Consider the following 18,558-nt stretch of genomic DNA (forward strand, 5'->3'; position numbering starts at 1 on the left):
AAGAATAAAAGGCCAAATTGACAAAAATATAAATAGTAAGGGCTAAATTTAGTATTATGTCTTTAAAGAATAATACATTTGTTGGTTATCCATATATAAAGTAAGGGTTAATTCAATGTATGTCCCCAAACTATGGGTCAAATTTTAAATTGTTTTCTAGAACTCCATAACAATTTAAATGAAGCCTAAAACTGAAATATCGTTTCAATTAAATGTTTTCGTTAATCTATTCGTTGATCGATCTAATTCAAACAACACTATAGTTCGAAGATTTAATTGAAACATTTTAGAGTTTAGGGAACAAATTAGAATTAGAAACATATATTAATATGTATAGTCACTAAATCTAAATTAAATTCCCAAAACTTGAGATATTTTATAGCTAATATAGTAGTTTTACGTACTTTTCACAATTTTTATAAAATTAATATTTTAGCAATTTAATTATTAAATTTATCATTACACATAAAATTTACTCAATATACAATTTATATGAATAAAATATGAAAATTGATGAGCGAATTATTAAAATAATATAAAACTATTTTAATTTTATATAGTAAAATGAATCTCTCCCCACATATATTCTAACTCCATGATGAAGAACAATTTAAAAAGCAAAAAGAAAAATTATGTGTGGGAAATTGATCCCTAGGCTAATTGAAAGCCACTCAAAATGATGTTTGAACAGATTCCAACAGGCTGGCTTTAAATGGTGGAAGTGGTGTGATAATTCATGGAAGACTTTTCAAAACAGTGACTGAAAGCGAGGCTACGAATGAAAACCCTAATTGATGCCACGGGTCGACGAGCAAATTAATTTGGCCCGAGTTAAATCAGAACCACCAAAATCTAAAAATAAAGTAATTTTGAAAAGAAAGGAAGAAAATATTTGCATTTTCTTTTACTGCAGAAGAAAGGGGCTGTCAACGTTTCTGGGATTTAGAGGATCTGGTGGGTACGTTGATTTGAAAGTGAAATGGCTGAAAACTGAGATTAATTAATCTACCTTTTCCCTATATTTACATTTTTTATATATATCATACAATACTTACTTTTATTTATAACCTTTAAATTCTCAGATCCAAGGAAAAATGCTCTTGAATTTACATCCTAATAGCAACTGTGTTAAATATACTCTTTTGTTTATACACATGGTTCCAAAGTATATTTGCAATCAAATTTCAAAGCTGAGGTAAAAAACAACCACATAGCATATTTATATTAAAATCACCTATTACCTAGTGAAAGGGGAAGTGAGCATGGCATCATGCAGAAAACGTCAAGAAGGGAGTCTACTATTGTCGTTTGCTTGATATTGTGAAGTGAGGGTTGCTGACTGCCGAAAGCAGCTCAGTGCACTCATCAGACCATCTCCTGTTGTCGTTTAAAGGCTTGAAGCTGGTGCTGATCGCTCGAACCATTTGATATACTTTGACTTAAGGTACTAAATTAACTCGGATATGGGTTTTAGTATGTATCTTAATTCGAGTCTAAAGATTAATTATGTTGTTTATTTGAATTTATATTTTTAATGTTTTTTAAATTTCCAATATTCCAATAGTAATGTAAATGTTTTAATTAAATTTAAATTGTTTAATTAGTGTTTATGTCCTCCTTTTTATTTATTTTTGTTTATAATTTTTATTTTTATTTTTATTTTCAAGCGGTTGAATCAATAGTATAATTGCTTGAATTGATTAGACTAAAATTTAGTAGTTTAGCATGTTTGATTATTGGTTTGATTTTAAAAACATTGATAATATTATTACCACATAAAAACCTTCCCAAAGAGAATGAGTTAATGAGGGAGGAATCATCAGATCTCAAAGTAAACTTCTTGCGAAGATGAGCACATGCCCTTTTATGACTTCTCAATATCAACTCCACAAAACAAAACAAAACTCTACCCTAACTTGACACATCAAGTCAACTTGGACACTACTCAATCGGACCAACTATTACTCTACTCTTGGGCCTAAACAGTAGAATCTTTATTCAAGAGACTCAAAAACCTTCTATAAAAGTCCTTTGACCAAAAACCTTCTATTATAAAAGTCCTTTAGCAACTCCAGGTAATACTGTGTGAACTGCATCTAAACTCCTGAGAAATTTCTATTTATATTCTTTGCATCAACAATTAGTGCCATCCATGAGAAAATAGCAAGAAACCATGTATGTACCCCTCTTGAAGAGCTTATTCTCAAGCAATTTAAATATCTTTTTGCTTAGTTTGACACCCTCTTTGAGTCTCAACGTACAATTTACTTATCACCATATCATACATCGCCACAACTACTTTGCCAAAAGGTAGCCTCGAAGAAGGCTACTTCCTAACCTCATCCTTGTCTGTGTAGGAGGGCAATTGTTATACCCATATAAATACTTTGTCAAAAGTCCATCACTAGCATAGTCACCATGCCAAAGAGAATGACTTAAAAAGAGGGAGGACCCATTGAATCTCAAACAAAATTCTTGGGAAAATTACACTTGTCTTTTCATCAGTTACTAATACCAACTCTCTAGAACAAAACTCTACCCTAACTAATCACATCAAGTCAAATCGAGCACTACTAAGTTTGATTGATGAATATTGATAAACTAATAAAATAATTATAAAAAGTTTTAAGAGATTCACTGTATTAATGATGTACAAAAAGTCAAATCTTATATGTCATATCTTCCTCTTCATCAACTTAGATCTGTCATCATCATTATAATATATCATGATAAAGCACTTCGTGAATAGTTCTTAATAAATCTGGTAGCAACTTTACATTGACAAATCTCATATATACATCAAACATAACTACAAATTAAAAACAATATTGTTAATAGATTAAATAATTATCTAAATTTAACAATTAAATATAAAAAAACTTCATCAACTATGAATTTAATTTAATAAAAAATATAAATTCTAAAATGTAACTAATACAATTTTCTTGTCTTGCTTTCATTTCATGGATGCCCGTAAAGCAGCATAATTATCAAATATTTTAACTGTTTGGCAACGATATCACTTGGATGTTATTTTAAGTTATCACTTTTGCTTTTTTTATTTATTTATCAAAAACTAATCAGTTTGGTAATAAAAATTACGTCTTAAAGAAAACATTATACATCATTTAGACATTGACACTAATTTATAATTTTAAACCTACGAAAAGACACTTTTGTCTCCTAAAAGAAGAGAAAAGATATTATCTTTAAATAAAAATATATTAAGTTAATTATAAATACATGTTAAATCGAATCGAGTGGTAAAAATTCAACATCTTTTGTTAATAAAGAAGGGTATGATAGATTTGACTTTAAATTTTGTCAAAACTTAATATGATTATAAAATACGGACTAAATTTAAGGATAAACTACACCTAAGTTCACTAGACTATTAGAATGTTTATATTTTGATTACTCAGTTTCAAAGAGTTACAAAATAGCCATTGAACCATTCAAGAGTTTATATTTAAATTATTGTGTTGTTAAAATAATTGTTGTATGACATTATCTGTTCACATCACCTGCACCAATCAAAATTCTTCTATTCTCTTCTACAATTCAATTTTTTCCATAAAATAATTTTGAACGTCACCATCTACAAGCTAAAATCCAAACAGTTTTTTCTCCGATTTCCAACATTAACAGTTAGATTGACTTGGATCTATATTTTTCTATTTGTCGATTAGTATTGATCTACTGTATCAATCATCGAATCGTCGTTTAGAACCTGCTAAGTAAATATTTTTAAATAATAAAAAGCTTGTCAATCACATGACTTAAATAAAACTTTTAAATAATTCAATTACCAAAACGACCTTAAATATATTTTATCTTAAATTTAATATAACAAGATTTTTCCTTTTATTTAAAAAAAAAAGGGAGATTTTGTAAAAGTTTTCCAAATATGGGGCTGGTTTGTGTGTTTAGAGGATTCCCATTTCTCTATACGATTTTCTTGGCCAAAAGAAGCACAAAAATCAATTATTAATATTACTCAACAGATTCATCAATGGATAAAAGACACATGAATTAATTTATACATAGAAGCATACAAACTTTGCTTTCCACGTCAAATGAGCTTAAAAAATATATTTCTGATTTTTCATAGGTTTTAATTGATTATTTAATATTTGATGAATTTTTGAATCAATCTATTTATAATTAAATTTATCGATCTAAATTATTGTTATAATATTGTATAAAAGTATGCATTTAAATTTTACATATATTATTTATTTTATCAAACATTCAATAAATTTTTTTATGACTCATGCTTGACTTTTAATAAAATTAAGAGACAAAATCTTTACCAAAATATATCAAATATGATGAAAAATCTATTAACTCTAAACAAAAACACATATAGAAAATGTTGTCGAAAAAAAATCAAAAAGCTTATCCTCAGTTGGAACACGTGATTCATGGAGGTGATTTTTGTCTGTTCTTGGCCTTGTAGTGGAGCTATGTTGATTCGACATCACTTCACAAACTTAACATGAACATCTTACTTTAATATTGAAAATAAAATGAATTACATGAAGGAAAATTGGAAAATCAAATAAATTAAAAAATATTTAAATTTAATTATAAAATATAAAAACAATGGTGAAAAATAATCATGGAAAAGATTTTTAGAGACAAGAGATCTAGGAATATATTATCTTTTGTGGAATTTATTTATTTATTAAATCAGAATAACAACTTTTAAAGTTCCAATAAAAATAATTTTTATTTTTATAAGATGAATGAAAATAAATGATATTTCATGTGAAAGTTACAAGTTGTGACACTTATCCATTAACCTAAGAAACCGTATTAAAAGGATACGAAATGACCATTTTTCAAGTTGCAACTACTTCTTATTTACAATATAAAATTTTCAAGGATACGAAATGGAGGATGACGTAAAGTGCCAAAGAGAATTAAGAATAGCTTGAGCTCAAAAAAGAAATTATTGAATATTGATCCCAAAATCATGATGGATGCCTCCCATCACAAACCCAACTGCTTCAATAGTGGGGTGTTCCATTGAATCATTTGGAGATATTGATTTTGGTGAGATTAAAATTAATTATTTTTGTAGTATGATTAAAATTAGCAGTGAAATATATATTAAAATTTAAAAGTAAATATAAATTTTTATTAAGTATATTAAATTAAAATGATAAATTTATATATAATAAAAATATTAAATTTATTTTTATATTAGTTTAAAATATACTATAGGTCACTGTACTTTTTATAAATATATTATTTAGTTATTGTACTTTTTAGATTTTAAAATTTAAATTCATTACAATTATCATTTATTTAGTTACATTGTTACTGATTATTATTTTTATTTCAAAATGTCAATTTGATAAATTTAACAACGTTAATGATTTGACATAGATTTTAAAATATGAAAAAGTATTAAAATTAAATTCCTGAAAATAAAAATACATTAATTAAATTTTAAATTTATGAAAATTACGGACACCTATGATATATTTTAATTTTTATAATAAACAATAAAGTATAAAATTTTCAATTTAATTTTAGGACAATCTGCCACCATTGCATGTCATAGTCAACCCACAGCATATATATTGTTTCTTGTTGGACAATATTATTTTGGAATCTCCTAGGTTTGGCTTTGCTTGATTTTGTTTTACCATAATAGAATAAAATGACTTTTTTCTGAATTTTGATCCTTCATTTTCGAGTTTTATCCTTCATTTACATAATTGGAATGCTAAATATATTACTTATAACATGATTGTATAAATTAATATGATAAAATTTTGACTTTTCAAGTTTTTTACCGTCTTATCAATTAACGATAGTAAAGAGGCAAAGTGAAGCGAGATAAAATTTTCTCACTTCGATCTCAATCTTGTCTGGAACTCGATTTTATTTAAAAGCTTAAGACAAAAACACTATTATTTATTTAAAGCAGTCAGGGTTGATCAAAACTCGGCCATCTATTTCCAACCCGATTTCTAAAAATTAAAAACCTGCTCTATAAAAAAATAAATATGAAGAATTCGGATTATCTTACCATACTTATCTAGCAAGAAGGAGAGTTAATTAGTGGTTTTGATTGAAATTTAATGGTAGCAGCCTAGCAAGATTATGGTTTGTTATACTGCTAACCCTACTTAAAGGTTTGGCTGCATTCATTGACTAAGCTTCTCGCTACTTCACTGAGCACTTTAAAACCCTATGATTTATTAGCCCTAAGACCCATTATTGGCCACCCAAGTATAGGGTTTAAAAATCTCCAATTTTTATAATATTTTAATACTAAAGTGGTAGAAAAGGTATACTTAGGAACCAATTTATGAATTAAGTTTCTTTTAATGTAAGAAATAGTGAATGGGAAAAATATGCAAAATATATAATGGGTGACTCCATATATTGCTTCAGCACTGAACAAATGCAGGTGAAGTTATGAAGTATACATACACATAATTCCTTACTTGCAATTGTGTGTGAATCTTTCTGAAGTTGCCTTCTTTCTAAAGATTTGAGGCGACAAAGTGGGTAGAACCTACTACACAATTCTTTATTTTAAAGCTACAAAGACTCAAGGGAATGATTGCCTTTTGTTGAGCCAATTGTCTCTTAAATCAAATGTAACCTTTTTTCATATATATATATAGATAATTATATGCTAAATAGAGAATTGATTCCATTCTAAAAGCTACTAGGTTGAAGAAATACCAACCGTCAAGTACCATGGTTTGTAGTAGGGTCTATATTTTTAAGGTTATAAATAAAATATCTTATTTGATGTCTCCATAAATTAATCTATTGTGATCCATGTTATACATTTCGTTTTTTTGTTAATCATGTCATGGTTAAAAGCATTGGGTAAATTTTCTCTTTTATTTTGGGTGATGAGTATGAGGGTATGCATAAATATTATTGCCAAAAAATTACCAAACTAAGATTAGGCCCTTTTGGATGTTGCTTAAGGACTAGAGTCCATGCTGTGAAAGGCTCAACTATATAATCGACAAAAAGAGAAAATAAAAGTGGGTTAAGCCCACCTATGTCTATGAGAAATGGTTTTGAATTTATAGTTAATTGGGCCAAGATAAAGATATCTAAAAATCTGAAAAAAAAGAGAGGAAATATGTTATACCAATATATAGGTAGGTCACAGCCTAATATTAAGGCATATTATAGTTTTGAGAAAGCTTAAACTCATAAGGGTCCAAGTGCATAACATTATCATCTATTAATAACAATCAATTACTTGTTACTAGACACAGCACGGCAATCAAGTTAATGCTTAAACCAATAAACAAACCAGCATGCCAATAAAATTAACCAAACAATTAATAAACATAAATCAATGCACTATCTACAGGCTAGCTTGCTAACAAGGTTAACCGAGAAATTAATAAGCATAAACTAATAAATCAATTATTAGACAGGTTAGCAGGCCAGCAAGATTAACCAAACAATTAACAAGCATGAACCAACAAACTAATTATTAGACAGATCAGCATGTTAGCAAGATTAACCAAAACAATTAAAATTAGTTATTAGACAGATTGGCGTGCTAGCAAGGTTAGCCAAACAAGTTTTTAGCGGCGATTTTTGGGCAAGCGCCGCTAAAGACAACGCCGCTAAAATTTGTCGCGTTTATGTAAAAAAACGCCGCTAAAGATAGAGATGAGCAAAATCCGATTTGATTTGAAAAACTCGATAAAAAATTCAAAATTTGAATTAAATAGTTCGAGTTATTTGAATTAATCAAGTTATTCGGATCAACTCGAATAAAAAATTAAGTTTTTCGGTTTAACTTGAATATAAATTACACAATTCGAGTTATCTGAAAATCCGAATAAGAAAAGACAAAACTACGTAGTTTTAATAAATGTTTACTTTATTAAAAGTTAAAATTCAAAATAATTAAGTTAAAAGGAAAAACTACGTCGTTTTGATAAATGTTTACTCATTAAGTTAAAAGATTAAATCATTATATTGTTCATGTAGTTAAATAATCTTGTACTTCATCTACTAGTTAAATAATCGGTCCATCTAAACACAACATTAAATATAAATAATTGGGTTCGTTAACTCGACTCGATTTGACTAGAAATTTTTTGACTCGATTCGATTTGATTTGAAAAAATTTCAAGTTGAGTTCGGTTGCTAAAATAGGATTTTTCAACTCGACTAACTGAAAAATTTTTGACTCGATTCGACTCGGCTCGATTGAATACTCACCCCTAGCTAAAGAACATGACCTCTAGCGGCGCTGTTCACACAAACGCTGCTAAAGAACGTGACCTTTAGCGACGCTTTTCTCAAAAATGCCGTTAAAGAATATGACTTTTAACGGCGCATTTCATACAAACGCCGCTAAAGAAAATGACCTTTAGTGGCGCTTTTCTCAAAAACGCCGCTAAAGAACTTAACTTATAGCGGCGCTTTTCATACAAATGCCGCTAAAGAACGTGACTTTTAGCGGTACTTTTCTCAAAAACGCCACTAATTTTAGCAGACTTCTAATATCCTATTTTCATTCATATACAACCCTTCCTGTAACATAAAATCCAGCCAATAACAACAAATTTAAATGATACTTCAAAAATCCAACGAAAAATATATTATCTAAATTAATAAATGAAATAACAAAATGTTTTTACAGTAATGTTAAAAGTTATATTATTAAAACATTCTTACAATAAGAAAATAAACGTATAAGATGGTGGATTCTGCGACTACTGAAACATCTTCATCATATTCTGAAGCTGTAGTTAGAGTTCGTTGTATTTTCTGTTTTGCTCTGCTTCCCTCGCTGCTGGCTCCGCTTTAAGTTGAGCAATTTGCTCAACTGTGCTCACTTGCATCTGAGCCATCTAGTCTCTTAACCTCTGAACTTCAGCTTGAGCTTGACTCCCCGTAGGCATGTATTGCTGCGAGCTGGATCCAAAATATTGGGTTGGGTTAACACCAGATCCTTGAAATTGAACCCAATATACCTTTCAGAACCCAAAACTTCAGTAATAATTCTGTTATCAATGTTCTCAAGATTAACAAAACTATCACTCAAGCAATTGCTACATACTCCGCCTTTTTATTTTTAGTTTATCCTAATAAATCAATCAAAGAGTTAGAAACGAAATATATAATAAAAAAAAATGCAACATAACTTAACATTATTTAAAACTACTAATGATGAATATACCATTATAATTAAACCATTATGATTAAACATTATAAATATTTAAAATAAATCAAATTTTATTAAATATAGGATAATTTCTCCAGCTTCAGAAGTCATTGGAGATTCATCTTTCTTCCTATGTGTAATGTCAAAAAGCTGAAGGCGTCCAACTTTTTGACTAGACGAGAGTTCTTACAATATAGTAGTAAAAATATTATTTAATAGAAAAAATTAATATCCGATACAATTAATAAATTTAAAATACCTCGGCCTCAGCTACACAAGCAAAACTTTTCGACCCTGCTGTATGCGTGAATTTTTGTTTTTGTCTGCTGCTTGTTCCAACTTGCTCACGGTCTTACATTATGAAATTATTATTATGTACATAGTCAATAATATAAACTGAAATAATTATAAGAGTTTAGAAGTACGTAATACCTCTCATTTATTTGAATTCCGGAATCTAACCGCATCTTCTCATTGGTACTTCAGCATTCCCGGTGAGACATTTCGCAATTTCTCTTCGAGGCTTATATTGTTCTTAAAATATTCTTTTTTTAAAGTGCTTTTATGATCTCTCTATTTTTTTCCCAATGCCTTCTTGGTATAAGCATCCGAGACCTCTAAAGCAAATCTCTCTTAAAAGAACACAAGTTTAGAAAATAAATATAAATGAAACTTAAACCAAAGTATTATAAATTGCATTAATATTTTGTTACCTTAATATTACCGAAAGCTTTTTTGTTACTTTCAGGCATTTGATGCAATGATTCGTAGTTGATAGGCAACATATTGGCATTTCGTGCTATAATGCCCAAATATCCTGCTAAAAGTTAAGCTTTTGATCTAACAGGTTGACCAAGATTGTTTCTAGATACTTTGACACGCTCAACATGATTTAACTCGTATAAATCTTTTAATAGCGTACGTCCTCGAGTTCTGCACAACCCACCGCTTTCAGTTGAAAAATGGTATATTATAATATATAAATTGAAAAAAGAAATTAATAATAAAAGTCAACATGCATGTAAATTAAATTTAACATTACTTTGAATTTCTGCAGGCTCGTCAGGTGTTTCAGGAACATTCGAAGATCCAATAGCAGTCAGTTGTTCACTATTTGTTTCTTCCAAATTTGGAGTATTCTGAACAATACTTAGATTTCGTAATCTTCTTCTAGGCATTTTTTCTGTAATACATATAAAATAGTTGAAATTTTAGTAACTAATTACAACAATAATATTACATATAAAATAGTTGAAATATTTAACAAGACTAAGATTTAAATTATAATATTACATATAATTAAAAAATAGTAAAATCTTACTACATCATAATTTGTAAACATCTTCATCCACATCCTGGTGAACCCATTGAAATTGTGTACTAGTACTAGGGATATTTTCGTTTAAGTTTTGTTCTGGAAAAGACAAAGTTTCTAATCTTTCGACGATGTCATGTCTACTTTCATTGCCCATGTCAAACAAGTCTTTAGGGGTGTTTCGGAGTACAACGTACCAACCCTCATCAGTTGGATCTTTCGAATAAAAAACTTGTTTCACTTAAGAAGAAAATACATACGGCTCATCTATCAATTGTTGTCCAATGTAAAACCAAATTAATCTTTTTTAATTTCGCGAGCAGTATTAACATCAGCCCAATCACATCGAAATAAGACAACCTTCCATTTGCCATAGGAATCCAACTAAATAATGTCAGTAAGAAGCTCGTAATACTCCACATTTTCCTCAACAGGATTACTGTCCCTAGCACTAGCATAACTTGTAATTAAAGAATTAACAACAATTCCACAATTTTGAGTTCTCCTCAATCTCTCCCGATATTTTGTATAAAATCTGAATTAATTGATAAGGAAGGCACTATATCTTTTTACTACTCTATTCGAATTCTCGAAAAGCCATTTAACTTCGTTATTGACGTCCTTCCCACTCCAAACCTATTGAATCGAAAGTAAATTGAGTAATTATACATGTTATGAGAATACATTATTATTTTTCAATGAAGGCTTCAATTGCATACTTTTTGGCTTAAATATTCATGAAAAGATTCTGTGAATAACTTATTAATCTCTTGATGTTGTAATCTTCGGGAGCGTGAACGAGATTTCATGATTTGTTTGTACTCACTATGTTAAAAAGAGGTTTAATTGGTTAGAAGACAAACAAATTAAAAAAAGATGAATATTTATCGAATTCTAGAACTTACCTGCGTAATGGTTCAATTGAATCATGGTGAAAAAGAACATACCGATGTACTTGTACCTAAGAACATATTATCTAATTCTGCAATTTCAACTTTATCGATTGGTTCTCTATAACTTTGAAATAAATAAGTTTCAGTTAAGTTATGATCAGTGAGCCCAACATTTTTACTTGGTCTATTCAGTCTTATTTCAACATCTTCTAAATATCGAGAACAGAAAGTCATACACTCCTCTGCCAAGTAACCTTTAGCAATTGATCCTTCTAGATAACGCTTCTTACGACAATAAGACTTCAATTTGCATAGGAACCTAAACACTATATACAATATTATCAAAAGTTGTAACTAAAGGTATAAAGTTGAATGAATAAATACTTTACAAATAAATTAGCACTTTTCTATAAGATACATCCATTGATAGAAAACCGGTCCACCAAATATTGCTTCACGAGTGAGATGGATTAGCAAGTGTACCATAATAGTGAAGAAGAAATGTGGAAAGATCTTCTCCAATTTGCATAAAGTCAAAAAGCTGCTCGATCTTCTACTTTTTCAAGTTCTTCAACATTCAAAATTTTGCCACAAATAGCTTTCATTATATTGGATAGTTCAATTATATTAGACGTCACCTTTTTTAACATACAACACTGTAAAGCAACTGGCAGTAAATCTTGCATCAAGATGTGATAATCATGTGATTTTAAGGAATATAGTCCTAAATCTTTAAGACTTACAAATTGAGATATATTTGATGCATACATATCTGGGACCTTTATATCCTTCAATACCATGCAGAACATTTTTTTCTCTTTCTTCGACATTGCAAAAATAGAAAGCAGCATACGGTATTTCCTATTCGAAAGTACTTGGGGATGATCTATTAGACGTCACCTTTTTTGATATACAACAACGTAAAGCAACTGGCAGTAAATCTTGCATCAAGATGTGATAATCATGTGATTTTAAAGAATATAGTCTTCAATCTTTAAGACTTACAAATCGAAATATATTTGATGCATACACATCTGGGACTAATGCGGTCGTTGAGAGCACCAAAAATAACCTATTCCCTGTAAAATAATAAAAATAGAAAAAGAATAGTAAAGGGGAAGTAGGGTCGAATCCTCAGGGACCGGATTATACGAATGCTTGTTTCTCGAAATCCTGGGCAGAATTGTGCCCAAGAAAACCTGCGTTCCTGGAAAAAATAAAAAAAAATAGATTTTAAGAATTGGTTTTGGAAGCGAAAATAAAATAAAAACAGATTTTAAAGTTTACTGAAATTATGATTACGAAAATAATAAAAATAATAAAGAGAGTTTTAAGTGAAAAGAAATTCTTATGGGAAAGTTCCAGCCTCCGGTTGTCTCATTCCGCCTTGGGCTCAATCCTTGGCTTTTGGATGATCCTTCTCGACTCGAGTAAGCCAGTTATAGTGGAGGAGGACGCCTACGACCACCAACTCCAAAGATTAGACTTACGATTTTTAGGGAACCTGACTCTAGCCAGTAATCTATGCTAGATCAACGCTTCTCAATGGCGAATCCCATGCCATTTTGTCTCTTTGGCTCGCCAACCTCTGACGCAGTAAATTAACAAACCGACTATGCAATCCTTCCAAAACATACAAAGTGGCCGCCTTTGCATATGCTGAAAAGCTTACTTTTTAAGGGCTATGGACGGAAGCGTCAGCCCGTAGTGCGGAGAAACGATGAATACTTGGCGAGAAGGCTAAGTACGGATTCTAGGCCTCAAGAACCCTTTTTGGGGAAATATTGACAACTTTTGGCTAGAAGGGTTTTTTAGTGGCTCATGATAATGGAGGGAAAGCAAATAAATAAAAATATGGAAAAAGAAATTTTATTGAAAAGAAATATGAAAGAATAAAAGACTTTTGGGGGAGAGTGTTTAGAGAAAAAGATCCTCCCAAATAAAGTCACTTCACCCCCTATTTATAGTGCTAGGGAGATAGTCTAATTGAACTTAAATTCTAAAAAGATAAATACATTTAATTAAAGATAAACAAAGATAATTAAAATAAAATCCTAAATTTGAATAATCCTAATAATTATCTTAATATTAATTATACTAATAGAATAAAAGAAAATAGAGTCTTCCAAAATAAAATCTCTTCTATTTGCTTTTAAGTCCTTGTGCCTTCCATGTTCGCACTTTTGGCACCATATTTGTCCCACGTTGCATATTGGCCCATTTAATCTCCAAATTGACGCTTTTTCCCTTGAATTTACTTTTCACCTCCAATTTAGTCCCTAAAAGATAAAAAGACATAAATAGCTCAAATTGGTAGGCTCAAGCTCAAATTAGTAGGCTCAAGCTCAAAATAAACACATGATTAATATATAAAAACACGTCATTTTAGAGTATTATCAAATTCCCCCCTACTTAGCCCATGCTTGCCCTCAAGTATGGTTTCTATCGACTGTGAAAGCTAGATTCTGCCATAAAAGAAATACCACTCCAAAGTTTCATAAAAATTAGTTAAAAACGCATATGAAAAATAAAGAGACCTCTAAGCTTGCTTTAAGTAAAACAGAAAAAGTATTCCAATTATTTCACACAAAAATTAAGATCGACTTGAGTTATGCCTTTTAGGTAAATTACCAAACCTACTAAGACACCTTAATTATTTCCTCCTTTAGTCCCTGAAGTGCGACTTTATTAGTACTTATTTTTTTTCTTCTTTTTTTTTCCTTTTTTGATTTTTTTGATTTTTTAAATTTTATTATTATTTATTTACTTAGGAATATATTAAACCTTTTGACGCGAAGAGAGATGACAACCCAAGCACCCCACCCCTTACTCATTTCAACATACTCCTAAAATTATTTATTTCGGTTAGCGAATTTTACCCAACACGTCACACAACCTTTTGACGCAAAGTAGAATGACAACCCAAGCACCCTACCCGGTTACTCGATCACCACGATTTGAGCCATACTCATAACCTCGGCTAACGGAGTTTTACTTGTCATGTCACACAACCTTTTGACGCGAAGTAGAATGACAACCCAAGCACCCTACCCCGGTTACTCAGTCAGTCACGATCTAAGCTGTACTCATAACCATGGAAAACATTTATTAAAAATTAAACGATATTTAAAATTATTGAGAACTCAGGAAAGAAAAAAATGTAAGTGTCAAAAATAAGTTTCAATAATCACCTAATAGCCATGAACAATAATTAAGCATGCAATCATTTTAAGTGTTCACTTTATATTAAACTTGATCAATTTTACGAAAAGCAAGATAGAATTAACCCTATTAATCACAATTATTTTTAGCCTAATAAAAATAAAACAGTGGAGATGGCATTAATTATGAGAAAAATCATAACTTCCTTAGAAGGTAAGAATCATGCTTGTAGGTCAAACAGTAGGCAATTCTTGGTAAAATCTTGGGCATGAAAAGTGGCAGGATATTCTTAAAATAAATGGGCAGAAACGAGCACAAAACAGCAACAACAACAATGTGACAGCAAAAATAGCAGATAATAACAACGAAGAATGCCTCCCCCCACTTAAAACACATAGTCCTCGATGTGAAAGTAAAAGGAAAACAAATAGGTGGAGAAAAAAAAAGTTTAGAAAAACTCCCCATGTAGTTACCGTCAGTAGGCGCACACGGTGGAGAAAAAGATGGCGAAACGGCAAGAGGTGGAGACGGGATGGGTGACGTGGCAACGGCGGTTCAGCTTCGGGTTCTCACCATGGTGGCTAATAAATCGGCGGTGGGTGGTGAAGGAGAAAGGAGTCGGCGGTTATGGAGAAATTTGGGGAAAAAAAAATGTAAGGTTTGGGGGTTTTATTTGCTGAAAAGGGGTGTTTGGCTACAGGTTTTGGGGATTCTAAGGCTGAAATAGGATTGTTTGGCTACAGAGATATGACATTCTGGGCTGGAATAGAACTGTTTGGCAGCAGGGATATGGCATTTTGGGCTGGAATAGAACTGTTTGGTACCATGGATAGGGTTGTTTTGGTGCACACTTTCTGTCTTTTTTTTTCTTCGTATTTTCGCTCCATTTCACCTAGATGGAAGAAGAGAAATTTATTAATATTTAACTAAAATAAAATAAAATAAAATAATAAATAATAAATAATAAAATAAAAGAAAAGAAAAGAAAATAATAAATAAAAATAAAGATTGGGTTGCCTCCCAACAAGCGCTTGTTTAACGTCACTAGCTTGACGCCTCAACTAGTATTGGGGCTGTTCCAGCTGAATTCTTTTGTTCTTATGAGCTTGGAAATTCTCATTTTTTAACACGTCCACCATATTTGGATTTAATTGTTCTTGTGCCTCTTTCTTTGTTTCCGTATTTTCCTCCAAGGGGCTGATCCCTTTTAAGTTGGCAATGGTCTCATCATTCTCCAAAAATGTGCATTTGAGATGTTCAGGAAGTGGATTTAATTTCAGATCTGGTGCCTGCACAACAGGAGGTAGAAGTTTAGTATTCATGAGAGCCAATAATTTATTAACAGATTCAAAATCATCAAACATCATTTTTGGTTTATCTCCATAAGATGACTCAAAAGTTTTTTCTACTGATGAGTCAATTATGTCGACACGGTTTACGTCCAAGACTTCACTTGGGTGACTAATAGTGCCATAAACGTTAAACTTCACAATCTCCCCGTCAAACTCCATCGTGAGGGTTCCACTTCGTACATCAATCTTAGTATTCGCAGTACTAAGGAAAGATCGCCCCAACAAGATGTCTGAAGACCCAGGAGTGTTATCCTCCTCTATTTTTATCACATAAAAATCTGTAGGGAAGATAAGCCCATTGACTTTGACTAATACGTCCTCGAGAGGACCCCTTCGGGATGCACAATAGACCTGTCTGCAAACTGAATGGTAACACCTGTCTTTATCAAAAAACTCGCATTAAGTGATTCATAAATAGAATAAGGTATTACATTTATGAAGGCCCCTAGATTACACATAGCCTTCTTAATTCCCAAATAGCCAATTTTGCATGGAATAGCGAACATACCCCTATCTTTGCATTTAACCGGCATTTTCCACTGTAGAACTGCGGAAACATTCTCACTAACACTTACCTTTTCATTACCTGTTAGTTTTCGTTTGTTGGTGCAAAGTTCTTTAAGGAACTTGGTATACCGCGGAATCTGTCTAATGGCATCTAACAGTGGTAAGTTGATCTCAACATTCCTGAATGTTTCGAGGATCTCCTTGTCTTCCTTACTTTTTCGACACTGATTTAATCGTCCTGGGAATGGACGTTGGATTTTCGGCAGTGGGGGTTTCGCTCGGATCTGTTCGTCATTTTCTGGAGTTTCCTGGGCGATTTCTTGACCAAGATTTTTGCCAGGAATTGGTTCCAGCACCTTTCCACTTCGCAACGTTACTGCATTCGCATTCTGCCTCGAGTTTGGTTCTGTTTGTGATGGCAGTTTCCCTTAAGAGTTTAATTTCTCAATTGATGTGGTTAACTCCCTTATGGATGCTTCAGTTTTCTGCTGAAAACCCTTCATTTCTCTTTGGAAATTGAGAGTTTGATGTTGAAAATCAAGGACATTAGTTGCTAATTTATTGACCAAAATTTCTAAAGAATTACCTGAATCTTGCGACTGTTGTGGGGTCCGATTTTGGTATGGCTGGTTATATCGTGGATTAGCCCCATAACTAAAATTAGGTGGTCCTCCATTCGGGTTGTAGGTATTGGCGTAAGGGTCGATCGTCTTTGTGGTGGCCGGAAAATTTCCCACAAGATCTAAATGGGCCATAGAATCGTCACACAGACTAGGGCACGCATCAGTCATATGTTCAGGTGTAGCACATATTCCACAAGCTCGGGCTGGTTTCGATTTTTCTGTAACAAGGGAATTCACAATATTAGTAAGTCTATCAAGTCTATCTTCAATGGTAGAATTACTTAGCTGGTGAACCTTTCTAGGGGGTTCAGGATTGGCTCGAAATTGCTGGGAATTTGCACCATTGTGGAGATTAAGTCTCTTGCTTGTTGTGGAGTCATGTTGACTAATACTCCTCCACTCGCGGCATCCACCATATTCATCTCCATGGGTTTCAAGCCTTCATAAAAGTCTTGGAGCAAAGATCATTCATTTATCTTGTGTTGTGGGCAACTTGCACACAACTTCTTAAATCGCTCCCAATAGTCGATAGAGTCTCTGCATCTTTTGCCTTATGCCCACGATTTCTCTTCTTAACTCACCGCTCGTGATGCGGGAAAACACATTAAGGAATAAACGAGATAGATCACCCAAGTTGTAATGGATCCGGAGGTAAATAAAATAATCATTCCACGGTGAATCTGCTAGGGAAAAAGGAAAGCGCAAATTTAATTTGATCCTCGCCACCCCCGAGGTTTCATACTCAAACAAACCATATGGAATTCTTTTAAATGCTTGTGGGGTTTTCATTTTGTAACCATGGAAAGTTGGCGATAGTGAATCAAGCGACTTTAATTCAAAATCAATATCTATAGTAGGATACGCGATGCATAGTGGCGATTGTTCGTCGCTAACCGCCGCCATTGTCGAATTGTCTCGAGCCATAGGTTGAGGTGTTAAATTAGGGTTTTCGTCAACCCTAGTGTTCAAAGACTTCTTCGGGGAATCGACTTCTTCTTCTTTACTTTCTAACGTTTGAGTAGGGTTTTCGTTAACCCTAGACTCTACTTCGTCGTCGATTCTAATTTCGGCGGTGGATTGCTTTGAGTTCCAACCACCATCGATCGCTTTTCCTTAGTTTTGTTTCCTTCGATTAGCTTTTGCAATCTTTTCGATTTCGAGTCGAACGCAAGAGTACCTAGAGCAGATCTGGTCATAGAAAACAAAGAAAAACAAGATTAGTATGTTGTTAGGTCCCGAACTGGCGCCAAAATTTGATGCGGTCATTGAGAGCACAAAAATAACCTATTCCTGTAAAATAATAAAAATAGAAAAAGAACAAGAAAGGGAAGTAGGGTCGAATCCTCGGGGACCGGATTATCTGAATGCTTGTTTCTCAAATCTCAGGCGAATTGTGCCTAAGAAAACTGCGTTCTGAAAAAATAAAAAATAGATTTTAAGAATTGATTTTGGAAGCGAAAATAAAATAAAAACAGATTTTAAAGTTTATCAAATTATGATTACGAAAATAATAAAAATAATAAAGAGAGTT

Source organism: Gossypium arboreum, chromosome 7, assembly GCF_025698485.1.
Source record: "Gossypium arboreum isolate Shixiya-1 chromosome 7, ASM2569848v2, whole genome shotgun sequence".
Taxonomy (NCBI): domain Eukaryota; kingdom Viridiplantae; phylum Streptophyta; class Magnoliopsida; order Malvales; family Malvaceae; genus Gossypium; species Gossypium arboreum.